This window comes from Onychomys torridus, chromosome 6 (genome assembly GCF_903995425.1).
Source record: "Onychomys torridus chromosome 6, mOncTor1.1, whole genome shotgun sequence".
NCBI classification, from domain to species: Eukaryota; Metazoa; Chordata; class Mammalia; order Rodentia; family Cricetidae; genus Onychomys; species Onychomys torridus.
The window spans coordinates 51539812-51562002 of record NC_050448.1 but is presented as its reverse complement, the minus strand read 5'-3'; positions in this window follow the sequence as shown (position 1 = coordinate 51562002).

The following is a 22191-nucleotide window of genomic DNA, read 5'->3' as shown; positions in this document are numbered from 1 at the left end:
GCAAATGGGAAATAATATAGACTACTCATAGCCAGATATTATGCAGTGACCAAGAGACCTTGGAACACTCAGTCATAAAAGACATGTTTCTTTCAAACTCTCACTTCAGAGCTCTGAGAACCCTGCCTAAGAAGATGTTGAAAGAGTGTAAGAGCCAGAAGGGATGGAGGAGACCAAGAGAATAAGACCTCCTAAACCAACATGAGCAAAGGTCATATGAATTTACAGAGACTGATGCAGCATGTACAGGCATTCAAGGGTGTGAACCAGGTCCTCTGTATATATACTGTGGCTTCTAGTTTGGAGTCTTTGGATATGCTAATATAAAAGAGATTAAAAAACTTGCACTATTTTTAAAATAACACACAAACTTTTACAATTTTCTAGTAAAATTCAATGTTTTACCTTAAATTTGAGTAACCAAAATATGTATGGGGTTAGAGAAACATAGCATTACATGTCCATGAAACTGCCTATATCCTTGAAGGTAATAAAATCAACTACATATGAGTCCTATATGCTACTTCCTGAGATAATAATAGGATGTTCCAAATATAATCAATCACTGGCTAGTAGATTTAAATATTGCCAGAAACTCATATGAGAGCATTAGGTTGAGTATAAACATACACAAGTTGCACATCCAAAATTAAAGCTGTCAAGGCCACAATGTTCTCTGAAATAGGATATTTTTTTCTGGAAAAAAATGCTTGGACAAACTCATTGTGATTGGGATGGAAAGAAGAAAGCAAATTATTGTTAACTGCCAACAAAATGGAGAAACCACACAGCATTTTTATTTAACTATTGATTCCAGTTAAAATCATATTCTTGTGTTTTTCTGGGCTACTGAATTTAAAATCTTATAATAGGGAAATTCAAACAAGATAAATTGGAGATTGACCAGAAACTTAGGAGTGAACTATTGCCATGCAATTTCCAATTTCCAAGAGTTTACAATACTGAGATTCCAAGATTAATCTGATTCTTCAATATGTTCCTCATCTCTCTAAATAATCTTGAATCTTGTTCTCTTTAGGTACATGCTAATTAGTAAAATATTCCCTTGGGCTTTTAAAAAATTATTTTCCCATACAATTATCTTTTATTTGTCCTTAATTTAACTGTGATGGCCATTTTGGCTCTCAACTTGACTACATCTGAAACTGATTCAAAACCCAAACTGTGCAGCACACCTGTGAGGAACTTTGAGATAGTAGATTATCTGAGATAGGAAGACCCACTTTAAATCTGAGCCATACCTTTGCAGAGCAGCCTGTATAAAGATCAAGGAAGAAAGAAGTTGTTACTCTTTGTCAGCTTGCCATCCCTATGGCTGGAATGTCCATTTATTCAGAGCCTACATCTTCAGGATCCTGCCCATTGCAAAGGCCAGCTGAGAAATCCAGCCCTGTGGACTGAACAACTTCTAGATTCTTAGACTTTTCATCTGTAGATAGACATTGTTAGACTAGCTGTACAATAAACTGCAGGCCATGGTAATAAATATACTTATATCATATATTATATATCACTTACTGAATATTGTATATTGAATATATGAAGCAAATGCTCCTTATGTATATTATATATACATATTATATGTATATAATATATATTATATATATATTAACTGATAATATAATCTCTTTATGTTTACTTAACTACCACTGTCAATAATTTAATGCCTAGTCCTGAAAATATTCCAGATTATAAACAAACCTTTTTAAACCTCCAAAGTCTGTTTCACAGTTTTTGAAGTTTAGTCTTGTAAATACCATAGAATACATTTCAGCAAACTGTTTGTGATAAAGAATTATAGCCCTGCTGGCAGAACTAACCACAAGGTAATGGGAACTAACATTAAGCTTGTTTCTTATTATCAGGGGTATATTGTTTCATGTAAGACAATCCTGTCTGCTATGTGGGATCTGCATTACTCCTTTAAAATATTATATCTACCTTCAAGTATAATAATTAATGCACACTGGTGTCAAGTCAAACAATAAGATGTCCTCATTATCCTTATGTCTTTCTTACAGGGAATGCAACATTTTATGAAAAAGAATTCAACCAGTTTTAAATATGAATTTTTTAGACAAGTTATCACAAACAATTGCATAACCTTGATTTCTATTTTTCTAGTGAAAAGAAAATTATGCTATAGCAAACACTTTTTGCTGGACTTATATAAAACTGGTACCTGTGGCTAAAACAAAAGGAAAACAGAATGGTAAAACAAATGTTCTCCAGAACAGCCATAGATTTCAATAGGAAAATTCTTACGTTGTTGTTGCTTGAATTGAAAATACATGCCTCTGTTTCAAGTCTATTGAAAGAGCAGAACAGAAGGTTTTTGTTTATAACTGATGGAGATATACAGTCAAGTCTCTTAAATGAGACTGCAGTTATAGAGAAACCAACATGTGTCAAATGTGGTAACTACAGAATATGCCTTGCTATTCTGAATATATTTCTTCAATGACCTTGGTGGATTTTCAGTTAAATATTTCTATTTAATTTACTTATTACTTGTTTGTTGTTCCTATATTACCACATTATTGTGATTGTTGTATATTTCTCTATATAGTTCTTTTACTCCTTATAGCATATATTTCTTTAAATTTGTATTTATCAAAGCTACACAGAGAAACCCTGTTTTGAAAAACCAAAAGGAAAAAAATGTATTTATTTATATTGATGGGATTAGAACTACATGGATTCATGTCATATCATACATGTGGGAGTCAGAGGGCAGCTTATGGAAGGCAGTTCTCCCCTTTCCTGATCAAACCTGGGTCATCAGATGGCTTTACCTTATGAGCCATCTTGCTATCCTAACACAAATATCAAAAGGAGATAATATGCATTGTGAAAGGTCAGTGCTCATTTTCTGTTTAATCTCAATTCTGTCATCTCGGTGCTTTGAATGAATACCTAAAGCCTACTGTATCATTTTAACCACTGTTGGTCTGCCTTCCCAAAGACTTTTCACTTTGCTGCCCATTTCTTTTTCACTGCTCCTCCTGTGTAAAAATTAAAGTCTTTCCTTGACACTCTCCTGAAGTGTGAATCTATTTAGTCTTAACAATAAAAACCTGGAGTCAGATATTAGGGTGAAAGCCAAAAGATCAGAGCAGCAAAAAAGCAGCCACAGTCACTTCTTCCTTCTCCAAATCCTCTGACTGAATAGGGCTGAGATCCTGTCTCCTCCAATTTTACATTCCTGTCTGCACCTCACGAGTGCTGAGAATTTTTTCTTTTTCTTTTCTTCTTCTTCTTATTATAATTATTATTTTTATTAAAAAGTTTCTATTCATTTTACATACCAACCACAGATTCCCCTCCTCCCTCTTCCCCCCCCCCCCCAGGCTTCCCCCCAAATCCCCCATTCCTACCTCCTCCAAGGCAAGCAAGGTCTCCTATGGGGTGTCAGTAGAGCCTGGTACATTCAGCTGAGGCAGGTCCGAGCCCCTCCCCCCTGCACCAAGGCTGAGCAAGGTGTCACACCTTAGGCACTGGGTGTAGTATGATTTTAAAGGTGTTTATTAATGAAATCAAACCTGAGGATGGTTATTGGGATAAATTCTGGAAGATCAGAGAAGCAGAACAAGCCACAGTTTCCTCACCTTGCCAGTTCCTCAGCTGATCCTGTTTCCTCAGACTGGAAGCTTCTGTGTCCTCATCCTAATGGCTCTCAGCTGAACTGTGCTGCTCCAAAGCCTAAAAGCTTAACCAGCCAAATGCTTAATTAACTTAGTTCCTGGTCCTCATGCTTTATATACCTTTCTGCTTTCTGCAATCACTCCCTAGGATTAAAGGCTGGATTTCTGGGATTAAAGGCATGCGTCACCAAGCCTAGCTGTTTCTACAGTGGCCTTGAAGTCACAGAGATCCACCTGGCTCTGCCTCCCAAGTGCTGGGATTAAAGGCATGCACCACTAGCTCCCAAATTCTGTTGTGGCTTGTTCTGACCCATTTTCTAGCCACCATTTTTGGCTTTGTTCTAGTGGCCGTATGTTCTCTGACCCCAGATAAATTTATTAGGGTGCACAATATTGTGGGGAACACAATACCTCCACAACTGGGCTCCAAAAAGCCTGCTCATGCACCAGGGACAGATATTGATCTCCCTAAACAGTTCAAGCTAAACAACTGTCTTACATATCCAGAGGGCCTAGTCCAGTCACTTGGAGGCTCCACAGCTGTTGGTACACTGTTCATGGGTTCCCACTTATGTGGCTGGTAGTCTCTGGTATGTTTTCCAATCATGATCTCAGTGTTCCTTGCTTATAGAATCCTGCTGATCTTAAAGTCCTGCACCTCCAATTGCTGGGATTAAAGACTTGTAACACCACTGCCTGGCCTCTGTGGTTAACCAGTGCCTAGCTCTGCTCTCTGATCTCCAGGCATACTTTATTTGTCAGAACATTAACAAAATATCACACAACACTCTCCTCCTCCTATAGTGATATTTTATTTGTATTGAAATGTGATTTTATTTGTATGTCAATAAAGTTGCCTTGAGGTCAGAGCAAGCCAGAGCAGAAGCCGAGCAGTAGTGGGGCACGCCCTTAATCCCAGCACTTGGGAGGAGGCAGAGCTAGGCGGATCTCTGTGTGTTCAAGGACATAGCCAGCATAGCAGACACACGCCTTTAATTTCAATACCAACCATAGAAGACCTGGAGGTCTGTACAAACAGGCAGTGACCAGGACGTCATGTGGCTGGGTTACAACCAATGAGGGAGGAGAACAGAAAGTCTTTAAATAGACAGGACACACAGAAGTAGGTCTCTTGCGGAGAGGAGGAACCGCAGAAGCAGTGAAGGGTAAGGTTTTCCGCTTTGGCTCTGACCTCGTGGTTTTTAACTCTGCAACTGGCTCTGTGTTTCTTATTTAACAAGCAGGATACATCTACATCCTCCAATGGTTTAGTTTCTTTTAAGGTCATCTCACAAGTTAAAGGGAATTCTTGACTCAGAATCTGGTGTGCTCAGGAGGGCATAAAATTTGTTAAGTATTAGCAACTGCAATGTAGATAATAACATCAACTGTATTTGTATTTTGCTTTACATTTCTTTAAAGTTAATGTACTTATTTGGACTAGGATTTTGTTGGGTAATTTTGTCTCCTTTTAGCTTCTGTTTCATTTTTGACTTTTAAAAGTTAAACTAGAGATACCTTCATTACAAAGAGTATGTGTTAAAGATGAAAACATTTCTATAATTATTGTGAATTCATCACAATTTTATCACAGTTCTCTGTGACTAAAACTCATTCATCCCCAAACATACCTTGTGTTTTTTCTGGTGTTTCCCAAGTGAATAATATTATTTCCACCTGTAGGTTCTGCACAATGGATACTCTGTAAGACCCAATTCAAATGTAATTTCCTCTTAATGTTAGACCAATTATAGTTAATGACATTTGGGATTAAGTAATTCTAAATGCTTCTGAAGCAGTCTGTCCATTGTTTGTATTCAACAGACCTTACATTAGTCTTCTGCCTTTAATATCTTATTCTTACTCCTGTTATGCACACTCAAATGCATGTGTGTATTCACACCCACACACACACCAAAAATACCCTCATGAATCTGAAATTATCATAATATCTATTATTTTCTCAAGGAAAATTTATTCCATTTATCCAGACAATCACAATTTCTAAAATGGAAACAAATGGAGAACAGTGTGATGTAAATTATCATTTGATATATTTTTACTACATAAGGTGAAATGTTTCCCATATTCTCTTGGCATTTCTGAAATAAAATCAAATTATTAACTAATTTGACTTTTCTCCATTAAACTCTCGTTTTAAAATCAATTTGAAAAAGACATAAAATCTGATAATATTGAAACAAATCCCATATCTACTATGACATAGAATAGTTAAATTCAATTAAATATTTCATTACACAAATTATGGGATTATAAAGTTATCAATTACATGATGGTTTATTGATATACAGTGAATTGCATAAATGATATAAAAAGAAATTTGTTCATTGTCACTTACAGCGCAAAACAGTTGGTTTTGAAAATTCCCTGAATGAAGTGATAAGGGCATAAAGAAGTGACAGATATGTACAGAAATGTTGGAAGGGGAGGAGCTGGCTAGTCTTAGGAGGAGTCTCTGTAAGGGAGCAGTCTGAGGTTGTAGCATCCTAGTGGAAGAAGCTGCAATTTCTACTTTTTCACACATTTTTCAGTTGATTATTGGTCAATACTCATCATTAGTCCAAGGGAGGGCTTTGCATTATCAGGAGGAAGGCTCTCAATTCCCATGAGTCTGATGCCTTGGGGTCTTGTTAACTAGACACATTCTTTCAAGACCTTGTGTGCTCTTTACAGATTGACTTAGGACTTTCTCCACTCCCCAAGTATCCCCTTTATTGCTTATTAGATGTTTGTAATGAATCTTCACTTGAAAACCAGTAAAATCCCCTTCTTGCTCCTGCCTTTCTCAAAGCAGTACTACAAAAAGCAGCCACCACAGGCCTCAACTCCCACCAAAAGGAAGTGCTAGAGTCAATTCCCTGAGATGATGTGGGTAGTAATCCCTCACAAAAAGAATCCCCACCCAGGAGGGTGCCAGACTCCAAGGTTCTTGACCCTTGAGGGAAGTCACCAGAGCTGAGGGTGCACAAGGTCTGAAGATTTAGTAATTGTCAATAATACACATTCACTCAGGTCCATCCACTCTTTATGAATTTCTCACTGCTTCCTCAGCCCCCTTCATTTCATGAGATAGGAAGTTCAGAATAATAGGTCAAAACAAGAATACCTGGACAGGACTAATAAACTATGGAAAGGAAAGTCTGATGGTTTCTGCCAATGGTATTCCAAAACAAACACACACCAAACAATTATGCTCCCGGAATTTAAGACAAAGACCTGAGTAAACATATACTTAACTATCAGAGTCTTGTTAGATAATGTAGCAAAGGACATTACCACAGACAAGAACGTAATACTTCATAGAGGGGCAAAGGTACTTGCCACCAAGCCTGAGGATCTGAGTTTCATTCTCAGAATCCATGGAACAGAAGGAAAGAACTGATTCCCAAAAGTTGTCCTCTGATCTTCATAGGTCCAGGGTGGCATGTCTTTGTGCATATGAATGCTTATGTGCACATGCGCACACACACACACACACACACACACACACACACACACACACAGAGAGCTATAAATAAATAAGAAAATAATTCTTAATATAGCTGTGTTAGTTTGCTTGAAACCTCATCTTATATGATCATCAAAAATAAAATTCCAATTCAGTTAGCTTTCATGACTATTTCTAATTACCTACTTTGGCGCATTTCCTAATTAACACCTTTATTGTATCATGGACTATCTGGTGCTTTATTACAGATGCCAATATTTTTTACAAGTAACAAAATACTAATAAAACAATGGAGAAAAAGGATAACTTAAAAGAGAATAATAATTTCAATTCTATTCATGTTACAAGGTCCATAACCATTTAAGCACATTATATCTCTCTATCAAGTCCAGAGAAATATTTTTAAATGTTGAAAACAGTGAGAGCAGTTATCTAACTTGAATTGTTTCTCAGCATCTACTGTGTCATATTTTTCTCTGCTCCTATGTTGACAGCAATCAATAACTCAATATTTTCAAAAACAGGAATATTGGTTTTCTAAAAGGAGTCACCACAGATAAATACACAGTGTGAACTTCGGTGAAGTTCCATGTTACTGTAACTTTTTCTTGTGATTTTTTAGCCTCTTAGGACCTTCCTTCATATTGCTATGGTTTTCAGCAGGATGCAGACACCTTCCCAAGGGGATGTGAACCTGTGTGTTCTTTACAATGAATGTTTATTTTATAGTTCTCCCAATATCTATCACCTCTCACTAAGCAAAATGAAACATTCTTTTTATTTAAATAGTTGTTTTCAATTCTTAAGATTGAAATATAATCATGTTATTCTTCCCCTTTCCATTTCCTCCCTCTAAGCTCTCTCATGTACTCTATTCTTCTCTTTCATATGCATGGCCTCTTTTTATTTTACTGTTTATACATTCTAAATATGTAAATACAACCGACTTACTCCATACCATGTTACTTGTATGTAGATGTTTGGGGGCTGATAATTTGATATTTATAGCAAATTTGGTTTTCTCTTCTCTGGAGAAGACGAATTTTCCTGCTCTCATCATTAATTTCCTATAGTTCTTTATCTATGATTGAGACCTGATGAGCTTTCTTCCTTCCATGTAAAAATTGATTATTGCATACTAACTGTATGATATTTTTATATTATACATATGTGTAGAAAGAATACTGATATATAACAATGAAAAATAATCATTGGATTAAAATAAAAATATTGAGCAAGACACTTTTCAGTAAATGTTAATTTGGAGTAACTTTTCAATGGCAAAAATTCTATCATAGCAGTGAAATTAGAAACTTTTTATATTTAACTCAGTGATGCTTCATAAGCACACTGATTCTGTGAATATTGCTCTGTATGTTGTGAATGTGTTGCTCTGATTGGTTAATAAATAAAGTGCTGATTGTCCAGTAGCCAGACAGGAAATATAGGTGGGTCAAAGAGATAGGAGAATTTGGGGAACAGGAAGGCAGATTCAGGAGTTGCCAGCCAGACAAAGAGGAAGCAAGATATAAAGATACCAGTGAGCCATGAGCCACATGGCAAGGTATAGGTTTATAGAAATGGGTTAACATGTAAGATCTAGCTAGCAAGAAGCCTGAGCCATTAAGCCTTTGTGTGTTTATTTGGGTCTGAGTGTCTGTGGGCCTGGAAAAACTCCAGCTACACACTGATTTTATTTTTCTATAACACATCAACATGTAACAGTATATGCAATAATATATTGTCATATATTAATATTATACAGTGCTGTAAGAGTACTAATCCCTATACAACTCAGAGATATTTATATCCAAGTGCTTGGAAGTTTTGAACATGTGCTGTTACTTGGCAAGGGAAATGGACTTTTACAGATGTACTGAAGATATCATTCTGTTTAATGCAAATTAGGAAATCTGTGTAATAAATACCCTTTAGAAAAGAAGAAAGATAGGAGGAAAGAAGAGTTTTCTGTTGAAGGGTGTTTGGAGATGCTGTGCCTGTCTTCAGAGATGTAGGAAGGGACATGAAATGCCCCTGGAAGTTGAAAGGACATGAGCACTGGCCCTCTCCTACAAGCACCAACTACAGCACCGCCCTGCCAACAGTTTGTCATTAATGTAGTAAGGCTCATTGTGTTTTGCATAGTAAAATAATGAACCAGGGTTGCTTGAAACCACTAAACTTTAGCCAATTTTGCCAGCAGCCACAGAAAATTTATTCACTGACTGAGTACCAACCTTGTTCAGATTGACCTGCTTTTACACAAGGCTTTCCCAATTCCAAAAGTGCACTGAATAATACATGCTAAAGAAACATTCTGGTAGTCATCCCCAGGGGTATGTAGATCTCCTGCCCTGTATTAAAACCCATACTCAAATAAACACCTACATTTACTCTGACTTGAATCTGTTATTGATTTTTCTTAAATAAGTGTTATTAACAAGATCAAAGGACAAAAAAAAAAAAATCCACAAGTGAATTAAGAAAAACTTGTTTCTTGATCATGCTTTAATCCATATATAAAATTCAATCAGTGACAAAATATTAAATAATTTCAGTTTAAATTTAGATTAGGATGCATATTTCCTCAGCTAAATATCAGTGGAAGAATTTAAAATGTATTTTATTTTCTCATTGAATTCATTTTATTCTTTTAAGCTGTATTAACAAATTAATAGGTGCATACACAAATTAATTAAATAAAATTTAAAACTATGAAACTAGAAAGTTAAACATTCCCTAAGTATTCACAGTTTTTGTGTGGCTATTTCCTTCAAATTACAACATCCTCTTCTTTAAGAGGGAGGCAAGCACAGAAGACTCAGGAAGGTAAATAGTGATAGAAGGCTCAATTAGCTCACTCAATTACAAGGCCCAAGAGCTTAAAGTTTACAAGATTCACAAGGTCCCTTTCTAGAGTTAAATATGCCTTATCATTGCTGGGAAAGATGAAACTCTTAGATAGAAGTACTTGCACATTGGACAGAGAGCTCCTGGGATGCAGCTTTTATGAGTCTTTATTTATAAGGGGGCAGGCTTTTCTGCTACCTCAGAGCAGAGTTACTTATGTTCCTGTAAGAAAACCTTGAGCAAAGCTCTTGTATGTGACCTTATGAAACTCAGATATTCCCCAAAGCTAGACTTGGTGGATGGATGAATGAGAAAAAACACAGAATAACTTTATTTGGAATTTTGATGCATTACTAATTTAAAATACTTTCATATAAAGTTTTCTACCTGTATTATCAATGCAAAAAACCAGTTAAACTTGAAAGTTACACTGCATCTATTCAGATCAAATATGAGCATGCGCAAGAACAATTAGAATGTGGCAAATGAATGTCCCAGGAAATAAAAATTACCCAATTTATGGAAATGGGTTGAATTGTACAATATTCAATTAAGTGAGCTAACCTAGAACCAAGAAGACAAATACCACATGTTATCTTTATGTGAAATCTAACTTCTAGTTTTTGTATACCTGTATTTATTTTGGAGTTTGTGAATGTAGACAGATACTAGGAAACTAGAAAGAGATCCAGCACAGGAAAGGAAAAAATTTTAAGGAAGAGTCAAAGGAAGTGTTTATGGACTATATATGGGATGCAGAACACTGGGGGATGAAAGAATGTCGAAGGAGATTGAGGACAGGGAGGCAATACAGGAGGAAGGACCACTGGTTGTTTGTCAAAATTAAGCTTCTAAAATGTTGCCATAAGGAAATCAGCAACCGTTCTTGCCCAAAGACTCCTGCAACAAAATGCTAATCATGTGGGTATGTTATCTCTTTCCAATACTATTAAGTGGAAACTTTCTGAATTTAGAAACTACTAGGTGCAGTAGGTACATGTTGGAAAGCACAAAAATTTAAATGGAGGGTTTTGTTGTTGTTTGTTCTTAAAGAAGGGAAACTTGGCAAATGTTCAGCTTGTCCCTTCCGGGAAAATTATTTGACTATATCTTTATCTTACATGTTTTGATGTTTCCATCTAAAATAATAATTAATTTTTACTATATCAAATAGACCACAGATGAACTTCATGATAAAGACAGGTGGGAAAAAATCCCTGATTTGGAGTTGAAGTGGAGATTAAGAAATGAAGAGAAAGCATTCTAAGTTTTTTTTTCCTTATTGGCCTTTGCATTATTTGTGATCAGTGCTTTCCTTCAGTAAGTGAATTTTTGTTTTGCACTTTACATTGTGTGTAAACACAAGCAGCAGATGTCCAGGCTAATTCATAGGAGAGTGTTTGACCTATTCGCAAAGAATTCAAGAACATTTCAGCACAAACAAAATACCCTCTTGCTGACTTTTCAAATAACCCAGGAGAGCTAAAATCCCATGAAATAGCATTTCCAATCAACTGCTGCTTTTAAGTTATCAAATTGAAGGATAGTTACATGAACTGGGGCCTAAATTAATTCATATTGTCATTTTGATTGTTGTTTCCTGATGATCAGTAAAAATGAACAGTTTTCATGTGTTTATTACCTATTTTCGTTCATTTTTTTTTTTTTTTCTGAGAGGTGTCTCCTTACTTCTTTATACCATTTTTGAGCTAGGTAATGTGATATTGAAATTCATGTTTTTGAATACCATATTTTATTCTAGATGCTAATATTTTGTTAGAAGCAGCATATGTTAACCTTTTCTCCCATCCTTAGGTTACCTTTCAATTTTGTTCTCCCTTCAAAAGTTCTGAAAAAAGCTTCTTTGATTCCCAAGAATCCCATTTGTGTTGTTTTCAATTTGGCTGTGTGTAGTTGGAGTTTTCCTGCCTGGCCCAGTCAGGACAAATCTCTCTTACCTGCCAGTCTCACAGTCGCTCAGACCCAACCAAGAAAGCACACAGAAACTTACATTGTTTACAAACTGTATGGCCGTGGCAGGCGTCTTGTTATCTACTTCTTCTATCTTAAATTAACCCATTTCTGTTAGTCTATACTTTGCCACATGGCTTGTGGCTTACCAGTGTCTTTACACGTTGCTTCTCATGGCAGCAGCTGGCGGTGTCTCTCTCTAGCCTTCTACTTCCCAGAATTCTCTTCTCTCTTGTCCCGCCTATACTTCCTGCCTAGCCACTGGCCAATCAGAATTTTATTTACACAGAGCGATATCCACAGCACTTCCCCTTTTCTTTTTTTTTAAGGAAGGTTTTAACTTTTACATAGTACAATTACATATAACAAAACAATTATCAAGCAAGAATTATAGTTACATTATTAAAGAAGATATACTATCTATCTTATATTTGTGAGTCCACGGTTTTATATCTAATTTATCTTTTATCATAACTGAGAAAATTATAACTATCTAGTCTTCAACCACATCAAAGACCTCAGAAGGATATAATATTGCCTGAGAACCGGAAGAAGGATGCAAGCATTTTTCGGGAGTCTTGTAAGAGTAGACAGAGACAGCTGGCAGCCTGGACAGTCACCTAATGTTCCTTTGTAAAGTTGGGGCATTTGTCTTCAGCCCACAGGGCTAGAGTCTCTCGATCACTTCTCTCAGTGACCTGTAGAATGTCTGGCAGTTTCCTCTGCGAAGCAGGAACCTGAAGGACCATTTTGTCAAGCCAAGTTCAGTGGTCACCTTTCTATGGGTTCTGCATGTCCAGTTGATCAAGCAGTCCAGGCAAGAACTGTTCTTGCCCAAATGGCTATTTTTGCCAAAGTGAAGATAAATTCCATATGAAGTGTCTTCAATGCCCATCCTCCTCTCTGAAGTAAATCGGTGCTGCCAGGAGCAGACATGTCTCACTGTCCAGAAAGTCTAAATTTTAAAAGTATTTTAAATGCCATATTCTGTAGGTCTTTGAAGCATTTGAAGATTACCTATTTATTTGAAATCTCTCTATATATATCTAGAAGACTTAACTAACATGGCTACGAGTATGATTATCATAGAGGACTAATTATTAATCTATTTTTAATTATTCATTTCAATTTTAAATGAGCTATACAAACATAATACCTTAAACATGATTAGAAATATACACACAGTATAACAAAATTAACTTTAAGTTTGTATCAATAAACTAAAATCTATACCAATGTAAAACATTTTAAACAAGTTGTTGCTCTTTAGAAGTAAGTTCCTTAATCTACCCTTTCATCCTATTATATCTGTATCATATCCCCTTTTCTTCTTTAGAAAGAGATCTCATTTATAATCAACCCAATTTAAATAAAAATATTGGTTTCTCTCTGTCCCACATCAGAGGGCTCTTCTGATTTGGGACACGAGAATCTCTTAACCTTTTCTTTTAGCAATATGTCTAGGTTTAGAGAAGGAGTGAGCCAATTCCATCTCCAAAGCCAGCTTGATAATTTTGGGAATGTGGGCGTAGTTTCTCTTACTACTTCCTGCTGGAGGGGGGCGCTGTATCTTATGGGGATACAAAGAAAATTTTAGGATTATAGAGTAGTCCATTAGGGTGAACCTCTGAGCCAGTTGCCTTGAAACCATTCTGGATGTTGGATCATCTGGGCCATGGTGTCATCGGAGAGCTTTCAGGTGGTCTTGGCTGATCAAACCTGATGTATCTTAATCTGGAACAAATCCATAGCCTTTCTGTGGAAACAAAATCAGATACTCTTTTCCAAAGCATCATATCCTTATATCCAAATTTTGAAGTCAAGTTACCTTTAAAATTTACATATTTGTTTAACTCAACAGCTTTTATGATCAAATCTTTTTCTGTGGTTAAAAATCCCAAAGACAAGACAAACCAGATTCTCTGTGTAATATCTATCTTTGTAAGACTGAAACGCCGCTGTGGCTGCCGGCTCCACCCACCTCAGCTTCCCAACATGGCGGTGGTACAGTTTACTGCCAGCTCTGGGTCTGGAGCCATGTGTACCATCAACTATCAGAAGCAGTTCTATCAAAGCAGTGCATAACCTAGAAAACTTTTTTTTTAACTGGCAAAGGCTAAATCCACCATGCAGCAGAGTAAAGTGCTGCTTGTAGATTTCTCATCCCCGCCATACTGCAGGTCAGACGCACACTTCAGGAACCCGCCATAGTAGCTCAAATTGGCAGGCTGCTGCTAACTTGAGAGAGACACCTAGGAAGCTGTTTTCAGCTCCGTTTTAGAATTTTTTTTCTTAGGTTTTAGGTGGAAACTCTTGCCAACACGTTGGGCGCCATTTGTAGTTGGAGTTTTCCTGCCTGGCCCAGTCAGGACAAATCTCTCTTACCTGCCAGTCTCACAGTCGCTCAGACCCAACCAAGAAAGCACACAGAAACTTACATTGTTTACAAACTGTATGGCCGTGGCAGGCGTCTTGTTATCTACTTCTTCTATCTTAAATTAACCCATTTCTGTTAGTCTATACTTTGCCACATGGCTTGTGGCTTACCAGTGTCTTTACACGTTGCTTCTCATGGCAACAGCTGGCGGTGTCTCTCTCCAGCCTTCTACTTCCCAGAATTCTCTTCTCTCTTGTCCCGCCTATACTTCCTGCCTAGCCACTGGCCAATCAGAATTTTATTTACACAGAGCGATATCCACAGCAGCTGTGCTTTGGGTTCCTAAAAGTAACACAACAAAGTAAGCAAACAAAGACAATTAAAAAAAATATTGTTCCCTGCACTAGTACCTTGAAGTTCTTCCCACCATGTTTCTTACAATGATTTTATAGTTTGAGGCTTGAGGTTTAAGTCTTGGCTTGATTTTTGCTTGTATATGCATAGAGAAAGATATCTGCTCAAATTCCAAATCTGCATATCCAGTATGGCTTATATCTTGGTGGTACCCAAGAGCTGTCAGTTTGACTTAAGGCCCATTTACTAGGAGAGAGAATGTACTTGGAGCTCTGAATATCTAAGGCTAGTCATGTCATTGGTATTAGAGGAGAACTGATGAATGCCACTTTCCTAAATCAGTGTAACTTATTACTGCATTCTTATATCTGAAGATAAATATAGCTCTCATACCTCATCAAAGAATATATGAATAGACTCTTCTTTTATGAAAAAAAGATAATCTGAAAACTTTAAAAAAAAAAAAAGAATGTTTTCCTTTTCCTTTTTTTTTTCTTTTTTTTTCAGAAGATGACATTACAATGAGCTACAACTGGCCAAAATGAAGAAAATAACTGACTGTGGGGTGTTCAGCCAGAATTGATACATTTACAAGGCAATCTCTACAAGTGAAGCTCAGAGAACATCATGGAAGAAAGGGCAGAAAGATGTAAGAGTCAGAATGCCTCTGGGAGATTGTGTTTTCTGTGTATACCTGTAGTGGGTAGCCATTCCAGCTTTTGCCTGGAAGTTCCAATACCTATGGAGGCTTCGGTAATGGTCATGCCTACAAGGCATGGCTGAGGGAGGACGCTGAAGACCCAGTATCCAAAGGAGAGGGATCTCTTGGTTCCAGGACCCTGGACACTGGAGGTAGACTGAGCAGAGTTCTCCAGAGAACACTGCCAGACTGCGCCATACCTTTCCCAGACTCTGCAACCTATCCCTTCATTTGTAAGCTACCCCACAAAATAAACCTCCCTCTTAACTACATGGAGTGTGGCCTTAATAATTTTACCAATATATACCGGGGAAGCCACACTCATAACAATAATGCCTAGAGATGCATTATTGTTGCCATGTGATAAACTAAAGAGGGTATTTTTTTTCTTTTCTTTCTTTTTTTCTTCACTATAGCTTTTACAGAAATTCACAATATTAAGTAATCCATCTTATTTACAGATTTGCTGTGGTGGGTGGTTATGTTAACAAAGCACAGAATGAGCATATTAAGAGTCCTAGTGTTTGGGGGAGTTTCAAGTAAACACTGAGTTAGTTGTGACTAAGACAAGTATTCTAAGGTATTAAAATATCCGTCAACTTCTCCTACCTGGGTTCTAGGTTGCACATCCTTTCCCAATATAATACCATTTTATCTTCCTTGAAAATAATTTGCTTATCATAGCCAACTTAATTCATTACTTCTGTTTTACATTTTAGATAACTTTTTGCAACTTGTGTACTACTAGTATTCCCATGCTCACCTTGTACATTAATGTTAGAGAAATTGCCTCTTTACATAAATCTCCTGAGTCAATCTATGTTAGCTTTAAATCTTTTCTTCTGTAGCTTTCTCCTTTCTTCCAACTTTTGCAAGGTGTAAAGACTCTGTTTGGCTTGTACTAAAGTGAGGAATGATGTGGCTACTTTAATCTCCGGCCCATACCACTATCTTAATACATGTCAGCTGCCATAACACTACTTCCCTTTTTACTGGGTGTTCACTATGGAGGATCTTTAAATCCCCTTTGAGAAAGCTGTGTTTGAATAAATGTTGGATTCAAGATGGTCAGAATTCAAACTCTCTTAGCATTTGTCTTACCTTTCTGGATCATGATTAAGACTGAAAATGTGAAATTCTTCCCTTAATTTGAAGACATTTTATGGATATTAGCATATCTTATGTCAATATATTTATGTCTAATAGTGACCAAAAGTCTGGGAGACTGAAAACACATAGGATTTTTTAAAGTCACCATGTTATATTGGTGGGCTTCAATGTCTTCCTAAAATATCTACAATTGTATTATTTAAGTTAAACTTTCACAGGTTCTTTTAAAAGAAATAATAACAATAAATTATTTTAAATACAGATAGAATTGCCAAAATAAGGCACATTAGTATGAAAGAAGTGTGGACACATCTTCATATAATAAAACAGTGTCTGAAAAGGAAAATGCAGTGAAGTAAAATAAATGGAAATACACTTATTCTCATCTCTAGGGTGTTTTATCTTGCTATAACAGAATACATGACTCTGGCAAATTAAATTTATTTTTCATTGTTCTGGTAGATGAGAAATCTATCAAGGTACTGGCTTTGCTGAGTTTGTTCTTGGTCACCTCTTCCATGGATAAGTCCAAGAGGAGGATGAAACAGACTCAGAACTCCAAGGGTTTTAATAATATGCATCAATTTATTCATGAAAGCAAAGCCCTCATGACTTATTGCTTCCTATTTGTCCCTAAGGTCAGCAAGCATTGTCTTGGTCATTAAATTTCTGACACGAGCTTGCAGGAGATGCATTCATGGCCCAGTAGCTTATAAAGATGAGTTTGCAAACTTAATTTTCTTTATTATATCTATTCTTTGTCCTTATACTCTTCAACAATCTTATTTTAAATCTGAGAATTGAGTCATGATTTTCAAAAGTTATTGCCATCTTTTTAATCTACATGTACAATTTTGGATTAGCATCTTATTTTTTTTTGAATTTGCTGACATAATAATTGGGAGCTGGGAAAACTAATATTTTGAATTTCACAAATAATGGAAATAGAATCATCCTCCACTTAGTTCTCTCTCACACACACATACTAGTATTTATACTTTGCAAGGATCTGAGCCTGAATTACTTCATTAATTTTCATGAAGTTTAATAAATGTGTATTTCAATAGGATTTATGGTGTCAATTCCTTATGTATACAATTTATAAAAATAATTAATATTGAAAGTATTAATCCCATGTCTCTTGAAATCTACTCACTTGATTTCATTTGGGTGTTGAGTGTTTTCTATGTGGCATTTATGCTACCTATAAATCCTGACAGTCCCTTACTTCTTTTTGTCTGTGGCTGTTAACCTTCATGAACAGCTTCCCTATATATATGATTCCCTAGGACAAACTCTTCTGCATGTGGACTGGAAGAATTTCCAGAGAGGATGAGGAAGAGGTGACCTCAAGAGCCACTTAATATGGGTGGTACCATCTTGAATTCTGTGGCTGAGTATCTAACAAGAAAAAGGGAGTTAAATCTTGTACCCCCCATATATTTTCTGACCCATACAGATTTGGGAGACTTCATGCTCCCACCACCATGAAGTCCTCCATGACTTTGCTGACATCATTGACTATAATTTTTAAATGTGGGAGCTAAAATAGGTTTTTCTTCCTTCATGTTTTATTTGTCAAATATGTTGTGCCACGAGTCAGAAAAGTAAAACATTGACTTTCTGTCCCAGTTCAAACTTTGATGATGACAAGCAGTGAGAAAAGTTCTGCTTGCCTGTTTAAATCTATTAACAATCTCTCTTATTTTTTTCTGATCAACTTTTGTAGAGTCCAATGCATTTGTTTGCTCAGTGCCCTATATTAAAATTTATCTATCACCTGCCGGATTTTGATTCTTATGAGAAGAGTTCTCCAGGATATGGACTTGAGTTTTATCTTCTGGGTGCAATTCCAAATTTTTGTGGAAAGGGCCTGCATTTTAATATTGTTTCTCTGATAGCTGCAGCTCACAAACATATTCTCATATTAGCACATATTCATGCTTTAGATTAGCCAAGTATTTTAGTTGAATTCTTCTCTGTGGATTTGTTGACACCTGTTATAAGTAGCTTACTACATATATAAGCTTCAAACTTCATAGATATTCAAATTATAACCTTCAGATTATATAAATATAGCAGAAACAATGTTAGTTTGTGAATGTTTTTGTGGTTATTTGACAAAGAACTGAAATTTAATGAGAATGAATACTTACTGAATATAAGTTATATGGCATATGTTATATGTCATTCATATATATATATAATGATATTCATAAATAATCTGTGGAATAAAAATTCACAATTTATTCAGACATTATATGTCTTTTCAATAGTCTGAAATATTCCCCATCTGTAATCAAGATGACAGTGTAAAAAAGAAAGTAAAGAGATATACCAGGATAATTTTCTCTGCCAGTTTGTTTCTTAAGATTTTTTACAAAACAAAATTAAAAACAAAAATCAATTGATAAATCTGTATAAGGATCTACATGCGATATTAACAGATTGAGATTTATTTATTCTCTTTTTGATATTCAGTTGTCCTTTCAGGGAAAACATTGACAGATGTATTCCAAAACACCATCATTCATTTTCTTTTTTATGTGGATAGAAATGAATGAGCAAAGTAAATGTATGGTTTATTTGGTTCGATTTCATAGAAATTCTAATTCTTGCCTTCTGTTTAAAGCATATGTATTCAAAATAGATACTTGCACAGGTAAAATAGTATAAAGTTTAAAAAGAGAAATGGAGTTCTGTGGGGTATATTACAGGGAAGAAATGCTGAAGATATAATAATATGTTATTATACGTAGGTATGGAAGTCTCAAAAGGGAAAAAATTAATAAGGAAGAAAGAAAGAAGTAGATATTTGCCTACTGACTCCTTGTACTTCCACAGGTATTTGGAACATCTATCCTTATGTCATTTTCCTAATACTCTCTTTCTATCCTCCCATCTTTCCACACATTTATTTATATATATATATATATATATATATATATATATATATATTTTAAATACCAGTAGAATTCTGCCAATAAGATACCTGTGGTGATTTGAATAAGAAATCATCTTGAGCATTTGAACACTTGATCCCCAGTGGAGGTATTGTTTATGGAGATTTAGATGGTGAAAATTTGCTGGAAAAAGTACATCACTGCCTGGAGGCTTTGAGATTAAAATCCTCTAGCTACTTCTAGTTTATGCTGTCTGTTTCCCCTTTGCTGTTTCAGATATAAGCTCTCAGCTCTCTGTTCTGGCCACCATGCCTTTCACTTTCTGCCATGCTTCCTTGCTTTGATTTCCTCTTATCACTCAGAAACCATACACTAACCTATACCCTTCTGTAGGTTGCTTTGGTCATGGTATTTTCTTATAAAATAGGTCGATGAGGTTTACTTACCTCTATGGATTCATATATATGTATATATATATTTTGTATCAGTGAGACAGAGGAACAACTGAAACAATGCCCTTATTGGAATAGACAGAGTATAGTCAGGGATCCCTTTAATACCAGCAGCACTCAGGAAGTAGAGTCAGGTGGAAGGAGAAAAGTTGCAAGTTCAAGGCCAGTTAGTGTTACAGTACAGTATAAGACTTTGTCTTAGAGTAATATAAGCAAAGTAAATATAAACAGAATATTGGTGATATTTCATGAGGCAATACATAATTCCTGGAAACTTGTAGATGTAACCGGCTTGTTAAATAAGAAACACAGAATGGATTGCAGAGTAAAAAACCACGAGGTCAGAGCAAGAGCGGAAAACCTTACCCTTCAAAGCTTCTGCGGTTCTTCCTCTCCGCAAGAGACCTACTTCTCTGCGTCCTGTCTATTTAAAAACTTTCTGTTCTCCTCTCTCATTGGTTGTAAACCCAGCCACATGACCTCCTTGTCACTGCCTGTTTGTACAGACCTCCAGGTCATCTATGGTTGGTATTGAGATTAAAGGCGTGTGTCTGCCATGCTGGCTGTGTCCTTGAACACACAGAGATCGCCTAGCTCTGCCTCCCAAGTGCTGGGATTAAAGGCGTGCCCCACTACAGCTCAGCTTCTGCTCTGGCTTGCTCTGACCTTAAGGCAACTTTATTGACATACAAATAAAATTACATTTCAATACAAATAATATATCACTATAGAAACTAGTTTAAACTAAGGAAGTGAGACTTTTAGAAGAAAAAGAAGGAAAATGATAATTTAAAAATAAATTAAAAATCAGAGGTTTACCTTCCAAATATTTGAAAATTAATTGTCAAGAGAGGACATAAATATATAATCTTAAAATTCTCATTCATTCAGAAGGAATCTGAAGATAATTTGCCATGTATTGAGAAGACAATCGATAAAAAATAAAGTGTCAAAAAAAAGAAAAGACAAGAAAAAAAGCCAGGCAGTGGTGGCACTCGCCTTTAATCCCAGCACTCGGGAGGCAAAACCAGGCAGATTTTTGTAAGTTCGAGGCCAGCCTGGGCTACAAAGCAAGTTCCAGGAAAGGCACAAAACTATACAGAGAAACCCTGTCTCGAAAAACCAAAAATAAATAAGTAAATAATAAATAAATAAAGTGTCAATTATTCTGTTTTATACAAATTATCATCTCAGAGAATACAAAGAAACAATGAGATTCAGCATATTTTAGTGTCTTTCAAGGATCAAACTTCAGTGTTGTGCCTGAAAATGACTATTCCAACCTAGATGTGAGACTATTCTTACAAAATGAACATCAAGTACCCAAAAATTAGAATTCATATAGCTTGCTTTCCCATATTTTTTACATTGTAATAAAATAAAAAAATATTTACTGTCATATTTTATTTTCAGAACTCGTACAGAATACCATAGTGAATCCATTTATTATGCAAAATTAGTGTACTTTTTTACTTTTTATTTACATATTAATTCATTTTACATACCCAAATCAGATCCTCCTCTCATCTCTCCTCCTGCTCCCCCACACAGCCTCCCAACCCTGACTCACTCCCCATCCCCTTCTCGAAAATGGTAAGGCCTCCCATGGGGAGTCAGCAAAGCCTGGTACATTCGGTTGGGTTGAGACAGGACCAGTCTCCTCCCTCTTGCATCAAGCCTGAACAAGGCATCCCACCATAGGTAATGGGATCCAGAAACCTAGCTTCTGCCCCAGGGATAGATCCTAATCCCACTCCCAAAGGCCTCTCAAACAGACCAAGCTACACAACCACCACCAGTATGCAGAAGGCCTAGTCTGGTCCCATTCACGTTCTACAGCTGTTGGATTAAAAGTCATGAGTTCCATTGAGCTTAGTTCAGTTGATCTGTAGATTTCACCATCATGATTTATTAAAATAATATATTGACCCCTAGTGTCATTAATTTTTGTTCAGAATCTTTGTGGTCAAATAAATGAGTGCCTTAAAGATATTTGACTATGTATTTTCTTCATTAACATATTCCCCACCACATGAGTAAACATTTCTGAAGTTAAAAGAGAAGAAACTATATGCTATTTTATGTTAATTTCAAACCAATTTTTCAGTCATCTGAAAAATTAAAATAATGCGCATGTATAATTTTGGAAATTTTAATTGTTTGAAATTTTAAAACTTTTTCTCTTCAAAATATTTACAATACAGAAATATTGACTTTATAAATTTTATTCAACTAGTTTCTCTTTTCTGAAGCAATGCAATTTGTTTTAAAAATATGTAGTCTTGGTTTGCAAATTCTTCCATGCTTGTCTCACAAATAAACAAATGTTGCCATGATTAT